The sequence below is a fragment of the Octopus bimaculoides genome, chromosome 13 (genome assembly GCF_046866305.1).
Source record: "Octopus bimaculoides isolate indiv1 chromosome 13, ASM4686630v1, whole genome shotgun sequence".
In the NCBI taxonomy this organism is placed as follows: domain Eukaryota; kingdom Metazoa; phylum Mollusca; class Cephalopoda; order Octopoda; family Octopodidae; genus Octopus; species Octopus bimaculoides.
In genome coordinates this window covers 10017879-10034904 of record NC_142940.1, presented here as the reverse complement: position 1 = coordinate 10034904, position 17026 = coordinate 10017879, and the positions used below count along the sequence as shown (strand labels likewise).

At 38.8% G+C, this 17026-nt stretch overlaps 1 protein-coding gene across 10 annotated transcripts in view; it reads right to left on the bottom strand.

Moving 5' to 3' along the window:
- The window catches only part of LOC106876425 (glycolipid beta-1,4-mannosyltransferase egh), a 106144-nt gene that overhangs the window by 36371 nt on the left and 52747 nt on the right, over positions 1-17026 (bottom strand). For all 10 annotated transcript variants that reach the window (XM_014925078.3, XM_052972330.2, XM_089361471.1 and 7 more), the window contains one exon: positions 14416-14490. The gene's annotated coding sequence lies outside the window, so the exon portion shown is untranslated. The remainder of the gene's footprint in view (positions 1-14415; positions 14491-17026) is intronic.

Genomic DNA, 17026 nt, shown 5'->3' with positions numbered 1-17026 from the left:
TATATATATATATATATATATATATATATATACTATATATATATATATACATATATATATATATATATATATATATATATATACATATATATATATATATATATATATATATATATACATATATATATATATATATATATATATATATACATATATATATATATATATATATATATATACATACATATATATATATATATATATATATACATATATATATATATACATACATATATATATATATATATATATATACATATATATATATATATATATATATACATATATATATATATACATATATATATATATATATATATATATATACATATATATATATATATATATATATATATACATATATATATATATACATATATATATATATACATATATATATATATATACATATATATATATATATATATATATATATATATATATATATATATATATATATATTCTCTTTACTCTTTTACTTGTTTCAGTCATTTGACTGCGGCCATGCTGGAGCACCGCCTTTAGTCGAGTAAATCGACCCCAGGACTTATTCTTTGGAAGACTAGTACTTATTCTATCGGTCCTCTTTTGCCGAACTGCTAAGTTACGGGGACGTAAACGCATCAGCATCGATTGTCAAGCAATGCTACGGGGACAAACACAGACACACAAACATACACACACATACATATATATATATATATATATACATATATACGACGGGCTTCTTTCAGTTTCCGTCTACCAAATCCACTCACAAGGCTTTGGTCAGCCCGAGGCTATAGTAGAAGACACTTGCCCAAGGTGCCACGCAGTGGGACTGAACCCAGAACCATGTGGTTGGTAAGCAAGCTACTTACCACACAGCCACTCCCGCGCCTATATATATATATATATATATATATAGTGTAGTATATTGCCACTTAAGTGTGGCTGACCCCTAGGGGTGGATGTTACTGTTGCTTTTAGCCCCAGGAGGACATCTCCTCCAGCTGGCTTATCGACACACGACTGTGTCCTGTTTGCCAAGGGAAGTTATCCCTCTCACCTCGATCTGCAGCACGAACGTATCCGGATTTCAGGGTTATTTCCATTCGTCGGCGTCCTACAGCTGATGACCTTGGTGAGAGAGACAAAAACCTGGCAAACTTATATCTTCTTTTCCAGTGAAATTCTTCACTGATATTGAAAAGGTGAAAACAAGCAATGTTAATTCTCTAAATGAAGTATTAACAGTAACTGCACGATAAAGTGTAGTATATTGCCACTTAAGTGTGGCTGACCCCTAGGGGTGGATGTTACTGTTGCTTTTAGCCCCAGGAGAACATCTCCTCCAGCTGGCTTATCGACACACGCCTGTGTCCTGTTTGCCAAGGGAAGTTATCCCTCTCACCTCGATCTGCAGCACGAACGTATCCGGATTTCAGGGTTATTTCCCTTCGTCGGCGTCCGACAGCTGATGACCTTGGTGAGAGAGACAAAAACCTGGCAAACTTATATCTTCTTTTCCAGTGAAATTCTTCACTGATATTGAAAAGGTGAAAACAAGCAATGTTAATTCTCTAAATGAAGTATTAACAGTAACTGCACGATAAAGTGTAGTATATTGCCACTTAAGTGTGGCTGACCCCTAGGGGTGGATGTTACTGTTGCTTTTAGCCCCAGGAGGACATCTCCTCCAGCTGGCTTATCGACACACGACTGTGTCCTGTTTGCCAAGGGAAGTTATCCCTCTCACCTCGATCTGCAGCACGAACGTATCCGGATTTCAGGGTTATTTCCCTTCGTCGGCGTCCGACAGCTGATGACCTTGGTGAGAGAGACAAAAACCTGGCAAACTTATATCTTCTTTTCCAGTGAAATTCTTCACTGATATTGAAAAGGTGAAAACAAGCAATGTTAATTCTCTAAATGAAGTATTAACAGTAACTGCACGATAAAGTGTAGTATATTGCCACCGACGAAGGGAAATAACCCTGAAATCCGGATACGTTCGTGCAGCAGATCGAGGTGAGAGGGATAACTTCCCTTGGCAAACAGGACACAGTCATGTGTCGATAAGCCAGCTGGAGGAGATGTCCTCCTGGGGCTAAAAGCAACAGTAACATCCACCCCTAGGGGTCAGCCACACTTAAGTGGCAATATACTACACTTTATCGTGCAGTTACTGTTAATACTTCATTTAGAGAATTAACATTATATATATATATATATATATATATATATATACATATATATTAATATTATACACACATCTATATAAAACGGGATTTCTGCAGAGTATCTACTAAATTCACTCACATAGCATTGGTTGCTAGAAAACACTTGCCTATGGTACTGCACAATGAGACTGAACCCGAAACCATGCGGTTGCAAAGCAAGTTTCTTAACCACACAGCCATTTTCAGAATGCACAGCAGAGAAATCTAGTTCATTCTCTCCCACAACCAAACTATTCCAAGAGCATTGCTAATACCACTGACACCACAATAAAAAAAAAAAAAAGGAAAAAAAAAAAGTAAGGCATGACAGTAATAAATTTTCATATCAAAAGAATTTTTAATTTTATTACTGTTTCGATTTGAGCCAATGAGGGAATGACTACATAATTAATTGCCTGAGCCAATTAGAGGAGCTTAAGTTAATGAGAGGAGCTTCTATGTAGTCAGTTGATTGCCAGATAGAAAGTTTGACCAGTCTTTCTCAAATCATACCCTACAGTCTTAATGGTGGCGGGTGGGGGGGGGGGGGAGAAGAAAGGAATACATATGGCTGTGTGGTTAAGAAGTTTGCTTTCCAACCACACAGTTCCAGGTTTCAGTTCCACTGCACAGCACCTTGGGCAAATGTCTTCTACTATAGCCATGAACTGACTAAAGCCTTGTGAGTGGATTTGGTAGGTGGAAACTGAAAGAAGCCTGCCATATATGTGTCATTTCTTTACTACCCACAAGGGGCTACACACAGAGGGGACAAACAAGGACAGACAAACAGATTAAATCGATTATACCGACCCCAGTACGTAACTGGTACTTATTTAATCGGCCCCGAAAGGATGAAAGGCAAAGTCGACCTCGGCGGAATTTGAACTCAGAACGTAGTGGCAGACGAAATACCGCTAAGCATTTCGCCCGGCGTGCTAACGTTTCTGCCAGCTCGTCGCCTGCCATATATGTGTGTGTGTGTGTGTGTGTACAGATACTGAATGTGTGTATGTGTACTGCGCACGTGCGTATATGTAATGCGCATGTGTACGTGTACTATATGTGTATGTACTATGCATGTATGTGTACATGTACTGCGCATGTATGTAAATGAACTGTGCATGCGTGTGTACATGTATTGCATGTATGTGTATATGTTTACTGCATATATGCTTATACATGTACTGCATGTGTATGTGTACTACATGTGTGTATGTCAACTGCATGAGTGTACATGTACTGCGTGTGTGCATGTGCATGTGTACTGCACATGAGTGTGTACATGTACTGCATGTGTATGTGTACGTATGTCGTGTGTGTGTGTGTGTGTGTGTGTACTGCATGTGTATGTGTACTGTGTGTGTATGTGTAATGTGTAATGCTGGTATGTTTACATCCCCCGTAACTTAGCGGTTCAGCAAAAAAGACCGATAGAATAAGTACTAGGCTTACAAAAAATAAGCCCTGAGATCGATTTGCTCGACTAAAGGCGGTGCTCCAGCATGGCTGCAGTCAAATGACTGAAACAAGTAAAAGAGTAAAAGAATATAAGATAAAAAATTGTCAACTATTATATTCACAATATATATATATTGTTTCCGGAATAAATTGATATTACAAAGAAATATTACTGACCCCTGGCACATTGGAAAAAAAAAGCTGCAGGTACACCACATCAGATAGTTTGAGAAGCACTGAATTATGTAATCCCAGAAAGAAGTGGCAGATAAAAAAGCAGAATGGTCACATCTAAATACAGCTAATTACAGTTGTGCTTAATCAAGGTTTCAACTGGAGATCAAGCCATAATAGTTAAATCTCCCTATATTAAGAGACAAATATTATTTCATATGTATACAACAGGCTTCTTTCATTCTCTATCTATCAAATCAACTCACAAGATTTTGGTCACAAGACAATAGTAGAAGGCACCTGCCCAAGGTGCCGTGCAGTAGGGTTGAACCTGGAACCCTGTGGGTGGGAAGCAAGCTTCTTACCATAAAATGATGCTTTAGCTTGATTTTTTTTTTCTTGTTTAATGCTTTCAGATCTATTATTTCACTTCAAAGATACCTATTAAATTACCAATATGAGACTAACAGGATGCAGCAGTCTCAGTTCCTATTTCCAACCAACCAAGTACTCTAGTATTTCAAAAGGGTGAATTTTACACTAAAGAAATATATAAAATAAACAGTAAATAAAAAAGGATGGGGTGTTCTGCAATGGATACCCCTTTCAAGAATGTGAAAATAATCCATTGTCAAGAAGCAGGCATGGCTGTGGTAAGAAGTTTGCTTCCCAGCCACATGGTTCTAGGTTCTGTACCACTGTGTGGCACCTTGGGCAAATGTCTTCTACCATAGCATTGGGCTGACCAAAGTCTTGTTAGTAGATTTGGTAGACAAACTAAAAGAAGCCAGTCATGTATGTGTGTGTGCGTCTGTGTCTGTTCATCCTCATCCGCACCCCTCCACTGCTTGGCAACTAGTGTAAACTGGTGCCCTATAACTTAGCGCTTAGCAAAAGTAAATAAAATAAGTACCAGGTTTTACAAAATATAATTATGGTGTTTGATTTGTTGGACTAAAATTCTTTGAGGTGGAACTTCAGCATGACTGGAATTAAAGTACAACTCCTCATGCAATTTGAATGGTCAATTAGCCCTGATCTGCAAGAAATGGTGACCCAAATTCCTCAGATAATACCCCATCCCCATTTTCTGTCATTAACAAGGTGTGGCACATTGCTTGATAATCAGTCCAAGACAAGCCTAAAAGTAAAAAATGCCACAGGGTTGTCAGGACTGCAACATTTGTATGTTTAATCATCACCAACTGAGGGGACCAAGAGCCACCTACCCCTTCCACCCAACTAGTAATGTCATCCTCATCACCATCATCATCATCATCGTCGTCAACTATCAACACTCTACTATCACCCCTCCCTTCAAAACATTCTCTCTGCTCTTTTTTGGGGGTGGGGGGTACTTTATATATTGCTTTGCTTTCTCCCTCCCACCCCACCATAATTTGTAAATCAGGTATCAAAAGAAATAGTAACATAGGTGAGGAGGGGGAAGGTGAAGGCAGGAGGGGGGAGGAGAAAGAGAGAGAGAGAGAGAGAGAGAGAGTTGCAAGGATAGAATCAGTTTGTAAAAGGTTGAATTGACAGGAAATAGTAGTAAACCCCCAAAAGAAAAAAATTTTTTAAAGGAGGGAAAGAAGATATTTAAAGGGGTTATTTAAAAAAAAAAAAACCATTTACATTCTTCATCTAGCTATCTGCCCAGCCCCTACAAAAAAAAAGGAGACCGTCTCAAAAAAACAAACAAACAAAAAAAAACATGAACTGGCCTAGATATGCCAAAACTTGGTTGGCTGCGGATCTCTTTCTTTCTTTCCCCTAACATAGTCATTCATACCAGATGTTTCTCTCTCTCTCTCTCTCTCTCTTTCATCCCCACCATTACCACCACATACACAAAACAACACCTTATTATTGACATGCCCCAATGACTGAAGACATGCCTCCTCCCTCAGCTACAGCTTCATTCCTTCCTCTTTTTCTGTCTCCCCCCCCCCGGCCCTTTAAACCTATTATCAAGTAGATTAAGAGACTAGGAATACTGTGAAGGGCGAGGGGAGGAAGGGGGACACAGGCACCAAACACACACAAAAAAAAAGGAAAGTGAATGATTAAGTGTCTGAGAGTGACTGACAGATTGAAATAGACATATAGTCTTTTATTCTTTTACTTGTTTCAGTCATTTGACTGCAGCCATGCTGGAGCACCGACTTTAGTCCAGCAAATCGACCCCTGGACATTCTCTGTAAGCCTAGTACTTATTCTATCGGTTTCAAGCCATGCTGCGGGGGGGGGGGGGGGCGATGGGGAGCAAACAGATGCACAAACACACACACACATATATATATGTGCTTAGTTTTAGAATGGTGGCAGCTGATGAAGGAAATGTTCTCTATGTGACCGGTGTGTTTTCTGTACTCTGTTTATCATTTGGTCCACGTTTTTTTGCAACGTCCTGTACCCAGGCATGCATCTATATATACATGTAGATGTAGGTATGTACATACATGTGCGTATATATGCATATACTCATATATTATTTGTATTATATATATATATATATATATATATATATATATATATATGTACATATATATATATATATATATAAGCAAAAATTTAGATTCAAGTGAATATGGTACTTAAGTTTAGGCACCAGAATTTAGTACCGTATTATCCATACAGTTTCAAAGTGAGGTGATTAAAATCAAAATAAGCAACAAGGATATCCAGAGGTAATGCAAGTATGATTTTTTCATGCAACTCCATTTAATTGAACAATGTAATCATTACATCAATTTAAAATGCAGAGGATTGCTCTGCATTTTAAATTGATGTAATGTAGTTGCATGAAACGATTGTACTGCATTACCTCTGGATATCCTTGTTGCTTATTTTGATTATATATATATATATGTATGTACAGAGTGGTGACATTTAGTAGAGATGACCCGGAAGTTGTTCCTCTTCGGTTACTATCGCAAACAGCAGTAGTTTCTTCAACCAAATACACGTCGTCGATTGGCTGAAATTACCCAAATACAATAACTATAACATGAAATAACTTCTAAAGTACAAAATTTTGTCAAAAACATTCAGAGTAAATTGAAGGCCAGTTTATGGGATTGCCTTAGGTTTCACGTCCATAAAGGGCTTAGCTTTATGGTGCATCATCAGGTCTCAAAACCTGTTGGCTTAAGGCCTGTCTAGTGAGGCTAAAGGCTTCTCTATGCCAACATTTGATTGCTAAAGAACTCAAATAGGTCCTTAATCTTCTCAGGTAAGACTAAAAACATGTATAGGATAGACACCTTTAATTACGATAGGCTGCTAGAAAAAATATCACACATAATTGTAGGCATGCAGAGAGGCCACACACTAGACAGGCCCTAAGCCTACAGGCTTTGGGAGCTGATGATATGCCATAAAGCTAAGACTTTTATGGACATGAAACCTAAGGTAATCCCATAAGCCAGCCTTATCTAACTTTAATACATGGTCTGATCAAAAGTATCCAGACTGTTTCCATAGTAAAGAAGAGAAAGCACAGAGTGAAACTGCTTGGCACAGATTGAGGTTAAACTGCTGTGCACTAAGTTTTAACGTCCTAGCTCACTTTTGCTGTTTACAGCAGTGCTTGGGAGGAAAGGTGTGTAATGTGTGATCATCACATTGATCATGACAGAGAAAGTTGAGCAGAGAAGTTGCATCAAATTTTGCCAAAAGCTTGGCGATTCCTGCTCAGAGGCCTATGCAAAGTTTTCAAAAAGTTTTCATCCTTCTTGACACAATCAAGGAGATCTTGAGCAACTGAAACCAGAGTGTCTTTTTGGTCAGCTGGAAGCAGTTTTGGGACAAACTTGGCAGACACACACCTCATACTCAAATCTTTAGTGATAATGGACAAAGCTGTAACTAATCTGCACATCCTCTGACAACTCATGGATGGTGATTCAACAATTTCCCCTCACAGTTGCATGTACATCTGCTGTTTTTCTCAGTTCTGCTGGTTGCGGGTCTCCCAGAACATTTTGTCAATAGCCACCTTTTTTTGGCCATCTTGGAAACGTCCGAACCACTCAACTCCTCTCCATACATTTTCAGCAACTTTGTGTAGTCTCCTGAGCAGGTACACACATATATACACATACATACATACATACATAGAGAGAGAGAGCAAGAAAGAAAACTAAAAGGAGCCCTTGCTTATAAAGTGAAATAATCACTTATAAAGTGAAATAATGCTGTTAGCTCATTCTAGAAAACAAAAAAAAGTTGTTAAAAAAAAGAAACAAAAAAAGAATTTTAACTAGCATGTGTAATAGAAATTTATGGCTTTGGCACTACTGCCATATCCATTTTAGCAATTCTAGAATGAATTATTTCTCTTTGCTTACATCTCCTTGTCTCTTGGTGACGAATGTACATATATGGGAATACACCCACCACCTCCCCTTTGTCTCTGGCTTGACAGCAGTTAAGTCATTGTAGCATATGCTAATGAGGGAATATACAACTGTCAATTCTGGGTGGTTTTTGTTGGGGTTTCCCCCCCCCCCCCTTTGCTTTGTTCTGGAAAGTGGAGGAGGGCTGCAGTCTAGAATCTCCCAGAACATTTTCATTGCTCCTTTTCTAGGTAAAGGTAAACTCTATTATGAGATAAAGTATCCAGCATGACATAGTCAATCTCCCCACAACCCTGAAGTAGTCATGGGGGGGGGGGGGGTTACCACTTGACTCCATTAAAATACTTTGCTTAGGTTTCAATTAATTTTTTTGTTAATAATGTATAGCATGGCTGTGTGGTAAGAAGCTTGCTTCCCCACCACATAGTTCTGGGTTCAGTCCCACTGTGCAGCACCTTGGACAAGTGTCTTCTACTATAGCTTCAGACTGACCAAAGCCTTGTGAGTGGGTTTGGTAGACAGAAACTGAAAGAAGGGGGCGAGCTGGCAGAAACGTTAGCACACCAGGCAAAATGCTTAGCGGTATTTCGTCTTCCGTTACGTTCCGAGTTCAAATTCCACCGAGGTCAACTTTGCCTTTCATCCTTTCAGAGTCGATAATTAAGTACCAGTTACGCACTGGGGTTGACGCAATCGACTTAACCCCTCTGTCTGTCCTTGTTTGTCCCCTCTATGTTTAGCCCCTTGTGGGCAATAAAGAAATAAGGAAACTGAAAGAAGCCTGTTGTACGTGTGTGCGAGTCGGTGTTTGTCCCCTCATCACTGCTTGAGAACCAATGTTGGTGTGTTTGCATTCCTATAACTTAGTAGTTCAACAGAAGGAGACCAATAGAATAAGTACTAGGCTTAAAAAATAAGTCCTGGGGTTGATTTGTTTGACTGAAACAAGTAAAAGAATAAAAGAATTAACTTTGTCATTATTATTATTATTTTATTTGTTCCAGTCATTTGACCATGGCCATGCTGGAGCACCACCTTAAGGGATTTTAACCCCATAACTTATTCTTTGTAAGCCTAATACTTATATAAAGGGCTTCTCTTAGTTTCTGTCTAACAAATCCATTCACAAGGCGTTGATCAGCCCGAGGCTATAGTAAAAGACACTTGCCCAAGTAGCCATGCAGTGGGACTGAACCTGGAACCATGTGGGAAGCAAGCTTCTTACAAAGACACCTATGTCTACACCTATGCGTTTGAAACAAATTGGTATGGAATTTCCATGGAATGTTTTAATTCAGAAAGCTCTGAATGGGCTTGGAATAACTGGGGCACCAACGAAGAAGGGTTATAAATTCCATCACTGTAGCTGCAGCGAAGGTCACAGGGTAGCTTCCATGAAAGACCAGTAGTTTTCTGCTATTTGAATGCAAGCAAGGACTTGATCAACCCTGGCTGGATGGACTGAGTAAGAGGTGTCTGATGGTGAAAAGGGGGGTGGGGAGATAGTCGATTACATTGACCCAAGTACTCAACTGGTACTTCAACCCTGAAAGGATGAAAGACAAAAAAGTCGACCTCAGCAGAATTTGAACTCAGAACAATCCTTTCTAACATGACCAGCTACAAGAACTCAGTGGCAGACATAAAGGAATCCCCATGAACAGTCAGTCCTGGACTCCCTTGTTATGGCCTGATGAACTATAATAAACAAGAGGGGGCAGAAAGGAATTCATTGATGTACACCTATTGCATGTACTAAAATCACTACTGAACTTGTTACTAACTCTCACCTTGCTGACCACACTACTATGCATGGTTTCAACAAATAAATCACTAATCCACTCCCAGTTATCTTAACCACTAATCCCTCACCACTCACTTGTTGTCTTCGAGACCCCTTCCACCCCATCCACACACATCCTATCTCTTGGCTTTTATGGATCTATCTATTAAATCATATTCCACCGATAAATCCATTTCTCTCTGGCTCTGGTTTTTGTTCTTTGTTCTAGGATGTGTGAGGGGGGTTATAGAGTTATGCTACCCCCACCTCTGCCGAACAGATGTATGTGGCTGTCTCCATGGGAACTACAGAGAGGGAAGCCTGATGTTTATCTACCAAGTTGTCACATTTGGTGAACAGGAGAGCGGGGAGCAGGCAATAAACTATATATTACTTACAAGTGAGAGAGAGAGAGAAAGAGAAAGGAGCCATCCACTACAAATAAATACATGGAAAATAAATATATTTCTATCGAACCATCTTATTGCTAAAAAAATAATAATCAATATGATGAATATGATTAATCTTTACAGCAAAAGTTTTATTGATCTGTAAACCATCTGTTGTTCACAAAATATTAAAAAAAACAAAATAAAGAACCATTGTTATGCACGAGTATACAACGGAATTAAATTAGACTTTTATTTTTGTCTATGAAAATTATTGCGTGGTTATTCTATTTTCATGTAAGAAGATGATTTGGAAGAGTCATACTCGACAATGCAACCCTCCTCTGAACCACACCATTTTCCAGTTGGTTTGGCAGTATTCTTCAGTCAAGCATGCCCATGTGGTTCTCTGTAGGATCCATCCTGCTGAGCAGCATTGAGTAAATGTCTGGGTAAACTGAAGCATTTGTTTATCCCAGTGGTATCCAAAGTGGATGTGGAGGAGGAATGGCCCAGTGGTTAGGGCAGCGGACTTGCGGTCATAGGATCGCGGTTTCGATTCCCAATCCAGGCATTGTGAGTGTTCATTGAGCGAAAACACCTAAAGCTCCACGAGGCTCCGGCAGGGGATGGTGGCGAACTCTGCTGTACTCTTTCACCACAACTTTCTCTCACTCTTACTTCCTGTTTCTGTTATGCCTGTAATTCAAAGGGGCCAGCCTTGTCACACTGTGTCACGCTGAATATCTCTGAGAACTACGTTAAGGATACACGTGTCTGTGGAGTGCTCAGCCACTTGCACGTTAATTTCACAAGCAGGCTGTTCCGTTGATCGGATCAACTGGAACCCTCAACATCGTAAGCGACGGAGTGCCAACAACAACAACAAAATCCAAAGTGGGTAGTACTGTCCCCCACCTACGGAGGAGAGGTGGTGGAGAAATGGGTAGGGGTGTTGAAGTGGGGTGATAATGGGGTGGATGAAAGGGGGAGATGGATGTAAAAACACCAAAGTAGTGGATCGATTAGGTTAAGTTTTATTTGTGAAATACAACCATTTTGAATTTGGAGCAGAAAGTGGTCTGTGTTTGTGGTAACGGTGAGTGGAGTGGAAGGGATGAGCAGGAATGTGACCCAGGTGCCAAGGGGGAAGCAGAGGACTGAAGCTGGAACCATGTGGTTGGGAAGCAGGGCGCTTACCACAAGGCCATGCCTACACCTGGTCATAGAAAATCCACCTCATTAAATTCTGTCCACACAAACCAAGGCATTGAAAAGTGGACATTAAAATAATGGCAATACATATGTGCGTATGTGCATGTGTGTATGTGTATGTGTGTATGTATTCACTTACATTTACACTCTACAAAAGTTGCTAGCTATATGTGGTGCTGCTGTTGCCATTTCTATCAGTAAATCATCCACTTGGTTGGTACCTTTGGAGGCATGTGATATAAAAAGATCCCTTACTTGGGAAACAGTTAAGGGCAGTGACTGACACGGTATCTAACTCTTTTTACTCTTTTACTTGTTTCAGTCACTTGACTGCAGCCATGCTGGAGCACCACCTTTAGTCAGACAAATTGACCCCAGGACTTATTCTTTGTAAGCCAAGTACTTATCCTATCAGTCTCTTTTGCCAAACAGCTAAGTTACAGGGATGTAAATGCACCAACATCAGTTGTCAAGCAATGGTGGAGGGACAAACACAAACACACACACACACACACATATATACGATGGGCTTCTTTCAGTTTCCATCTACCAAATCTACTCATAAGGCTTTGGTCAGCCCGAGGCTATAGTAGAAGACACTTGCCCAAGGTACCATGCAGTGGGACTGAACCCTGAACCATGTGGTTGGTAAACAAGCTACGTACCACTCCTGCACCTGTTTAAAAAAATTAAAAAACTCGCCTCAATATATTCATCTAACCCAGTGTTTCCCAACCATCTTTTTTCCTATGGACCCTTTTGGTTCCTATTTTATTCTACTGGCCCTCCATAGTCATTTGATGTGTATAAAAAAATCCTACTGTATTTCTATACATTATTGACATTTGACGGATGTTTGTCCTCATCCGTCAAATGCAAATAATGTAAATAATGTACTTAATTCCTCATCTCTTAAATCTCTGTGTATTTCTATGATTAAATATTATCAGGAATTGTATTAAAAAAGTAAAACACAATAGTGTACTGTAGAAATAGAAGCAATTTTATTGAACAAATTTAAACAACAAAATTTTATGAGGACCCTCAAGGGCCTTGAGGACTGCATTTGAGAACTACTGATTTAAGCCATGTTAACATGAAACAAATGATGAAGCAAACAGTAGAAAGATCTGGATGGTCGTATGAGGGGAAAGGAATATATATAGACTGACTGATCTAATGTTGTTCATTTTACCAACAGTATTGTAAGCAGGAGATGGGGAAGTGACAGGGATCCCAACTCCTACCAGTATGGAAAAAAATGAATAGAATAGAAATAAAAAAGGGAATTTCGATTTCTAATGAAACTATACTGTTTTAACCCTTGTCATAACAACCCACCTAGCACTGCTCCTCGATCCATGATACAATCTTTCTGTTTTAAATTGATCTAAATTAAAATCTATACAAAATTTCATGTTAATTTATGTTCCAAAAAAAAAAAAAAAAAGATTAATAAGGACAAATTTGTTTTACCAAATTCTTCATTATTTTCAAAATTAATTGAAACAAAAGCAGCATAATGACAAAATAATCAACACTTTAGAGAGATTTAGCAAAATTAATAGTAACAAAAGGGTTAATTAATTTCAAGATAATCAAGAACTTTGAGAAATTTAGCAAAATACTTGTTCTACGTTTCTGCAATATAATATCATAAAAGATTCTTAAAAATATGATGGAATGTTTTAATTTAAGTAGGATTATTTGAAAATTTGTTCTGTAGAACACCTGTCTGTGAGAGATTTGGTATCATACAGGCAAAGAGTATGTCAACAACCTAAGATTTAGAAATATGGTTCTTTCTAGGCAAGAACCAAAATCTATTCAAGACAGAAACAGGTGTTGAGTCTCGGCTTCATTCATGCATGTGTTCTTCTTGTTGTTCTTTTATTCTTTTACATGTTTCAGTCATTTGACTGCGCACAGCTCCTCAAGGGTTTTTTTCTGTTGAAGAAATCGATCCCCAGGACTCATTGTTTAAGCCTTGTATGCTTTATTCTGTTGGTCTCTTTTGCCAAACTGCTAATTTATGGGGATGTAAACAAACCAACACCAGTTGTCAAGCAGTGATAGGGAGACAAACACAGATACAAAGACACATACACATGATGATGACGATATACGATATATATATATGTATATATATATATATATATATATATATATATATATAGACAGAGACACAGACAGAAAGAGACAGAGACAGACAGGCAGAGATACAGACAGACAGACACAGACAAACACACAGACAGACAGACAGACATCATTTAACATCTGTTTTCCATGCTGGTAAGAGTTGAATGGTTTGACCGAAAACTCCTAAGCTGGAGGAAGCGGGGCTGCACCAGGTTCCAATCTGATTTGATAAAGTTTCTACAGCTGGATGCCCTTCTTAATGCCAACCACTCGAAAAGTATAGTGGGAGTTTTTTACATTCCACTGGTATGAGTGCCACTGACCTGACACCAGCATCAGCCACGACTTCAGTCTCACTTGGCTAGACAGATCTACACAAGCACAGAATATCGCCAAAGGTCTTGGTCACCTGTTACTGATTCCATGAGACTCAACACTCAAACAGTGCTTTTTACATACCACCGGCATGGATGCCAGTCAGATGGCACGGGCATCAGCCATGATTTTGATATACCTCTTTATCTTCAGACCTCATCTGCAGTTAGTTTCAGTTTTAATGCAAACAAGAGATTCTCCACCTTTGCAAGTTTATAATCTAGGTGTAATTTAGGCCTCTCTGGACTCACTATAAAAGAGTTGACCTGCAATAATATAGACAAGCTCAATAATAAAAGATCAACTGTTATGCTTACCAATGAATTGTAACAGACTTCATGAAATCTCTTCATCTGTAAAAATGTAAATATCCAAATTTATTTATGTTCCATCTGAAAGAACAGAAAAATGAAAGTTTACAAATAATTAAAGATTTTGATTAATAAAAAAAAAAGACTGCTTTCTAGAGGGCAGTGGGGGGGGGGTCACAGTCAATTGTTAAAATCTAATGCTTTAACATTCCAGTTATTGCCACATGTAATGCTTGCTTATTCACATTGTATTGAATTAATTGTGTATTATCTTGTAGCTTTGAGATTTTGATGATGTGGTTATTTTTAGAATGACATTGGTATTGTAGGGTAGGTGTGAGAGGTCAGATATGGCGTGTTCGAACACAAAACATGTAGAATATTTGGGCCAGATATGGCCAGTTCAAATGTTCAGGGGTTAGATATAATTATTGATACTAATTTTATTTATTTCAAGGAACTAAAAAACTCAGTTGACTTCCACAGGATTTGAATGTGCATGCGTGTGTATGTGTGTGAGTGTGTGTGTGTATACACATACACATAACTTAGCAGTTCAGCAAAAGAGATCAATAGAATAAGTACCAGACTTTAAAATATGTTCCATGGAATTGCCTTGTTTGTCCCTCACCTTCACTAGACAACTGGTGTCGGTTCGTTTACATCCTTAAATCTTAACAATTCAGCAAAAGAGGCCTGCAGAATAAGTGCCATACTTAATAAGTACCATGGTGTTGCCTTGTTCAACTGAACACTTCAAGGAGGTACTCCAGCATGGCAACAGTTATTCTAAACAACTTGCTAAGGAGTAAGGTTAATTTTTCAAGACGTGAGCTGCCGGCTCTGCTTATCAGATCAGACACAACCCAATAATGGCATAATGATTATGCGCATAGGCTACTAACCCCAAGATTCCGAGTTTGATTCCAAGCAGTGACCTGAAGAATAATAATAACAACATCGAAAAATACCTTAGGAATGAGAACCCAGGTTCGAAATTTCTCCAAGACACCTGATGAAGGCTGGAGGGTATATCAGCTGAAACATTGTGTTAACAACAAAGAAGATGAGGACAAATATCCATCAAATGTAAATAATGTACATAATTCCTCATCTCTTAAATATAGAACTGAAAGAAAGTTGTCATGTATACACACACACACACACCTATGTGTGTGTGTGTGTGTGTGCACGCGGTGTGTCTGTACCCCAATCACTGTTTGACAACCAGTGTTGGTCTGTTTGTAACTTAACAGTTTGGCAAAAAGAGAATGATAGGATAAGTACCAAATTTAGGGAAAAAATAAATATTGGAGTAAATTTGTTCAAGGAGGTGCCCCAGCTTGGCCACAGTCAAATGACTGAAACAAGTAAAAGATAAAATGCATGCTTTATAACTGTAATGAAATTCCTCTTCCATAAGTTCCCAAAAACTTTTTGGTCAACCTTCAAACACGACAAAAACAGAAAAACCAAAAAAGTAGAAACAAAAAACAAAGAGAAAGAATTTAATCTTCAGGCTTTTGATTTGAGACATAATTATATGTATGTATGTATGAAAAGGAATTAGCGTACAGAGGAATTAATAATGTGCTAATAGCCAAAGTAAAGTAACGAGGTGGGATGGAATCGGATGTGGCATGGAAACACCAAAGCAGTTGCTTTGTTGGATAACAAAAAAAAGATAAACTTTCTGGTCGTTAACGATGCTTCCTAAATGAAATTGGTGGAAGGGGTGGGTTGGGAGGGCACGATGTGGTGGAAAATAATGGATCTCTGCGGATTATGTTAGTAACGAAAGAAGGAGAAATATTAATTAGCTGCTAAGAGATATAAACGAATGGGATTAGAATTTATTAGTAATTAGCACACAGTGAGGTTTGTAATTAGATCACTGTGCCATTGTCATAATCAAATGCAGATTTCTTGTATATCAACACTCCGACACAGCCCAACCCTCTGAGAGGTGGGCAAGAGAGAGGGTGTGAGGTGAAAGAGAAAGAAATATGGTGTGTGAGAGAGAGAGAGAGAGAGAGAGAGAGAGAGAGAGAGAGAGAAAGAGAGAGAGAGTGAAGGATAATGAAAGAGATGGGGGAAGGCAAAAGAGTGATAGGAAGACAAGAGATAAGGAAAATGTATAGGGGAGGTAGAGAGAGAGAGACGAGGAGGAGGGAGAAAGAAAGAGAGACGAGGAGGAGAGAGAAAGAGAGAGACGAGGAGGAGGGAGAAAGAAAGAGAGACGAGGAGGAGAGAGAAAGAGAGAGACGAGGTGGAGAGAGAAAGAGAGAGACGAGGTGGAGAGAGAAAGAGAGAGACGAGGTGGAGAGAGAGAGAGACACGAGGAGAGAGAGAGAGAGACACGAGGAGAGAGAGAGAGAGACACGAGGAGAGAGAGAGAGAGAGAGAGAGAGAGAGAGAGAGAGAGAGTGACACTACTTGCTTTGTGTTCAGGCTGGCTAGATCCAGCCTCTCATACTTACTCTACAATTTCATTCTTAAAATCTACAATCACACCATCGAAATCTCGAAGCTACAAGATAATGCAGGGTTAATTCAAAACAATGTGAATAAATAAGCAATGCATTTGACTGAGTAATTTAATGCTGAGGGTTAATAC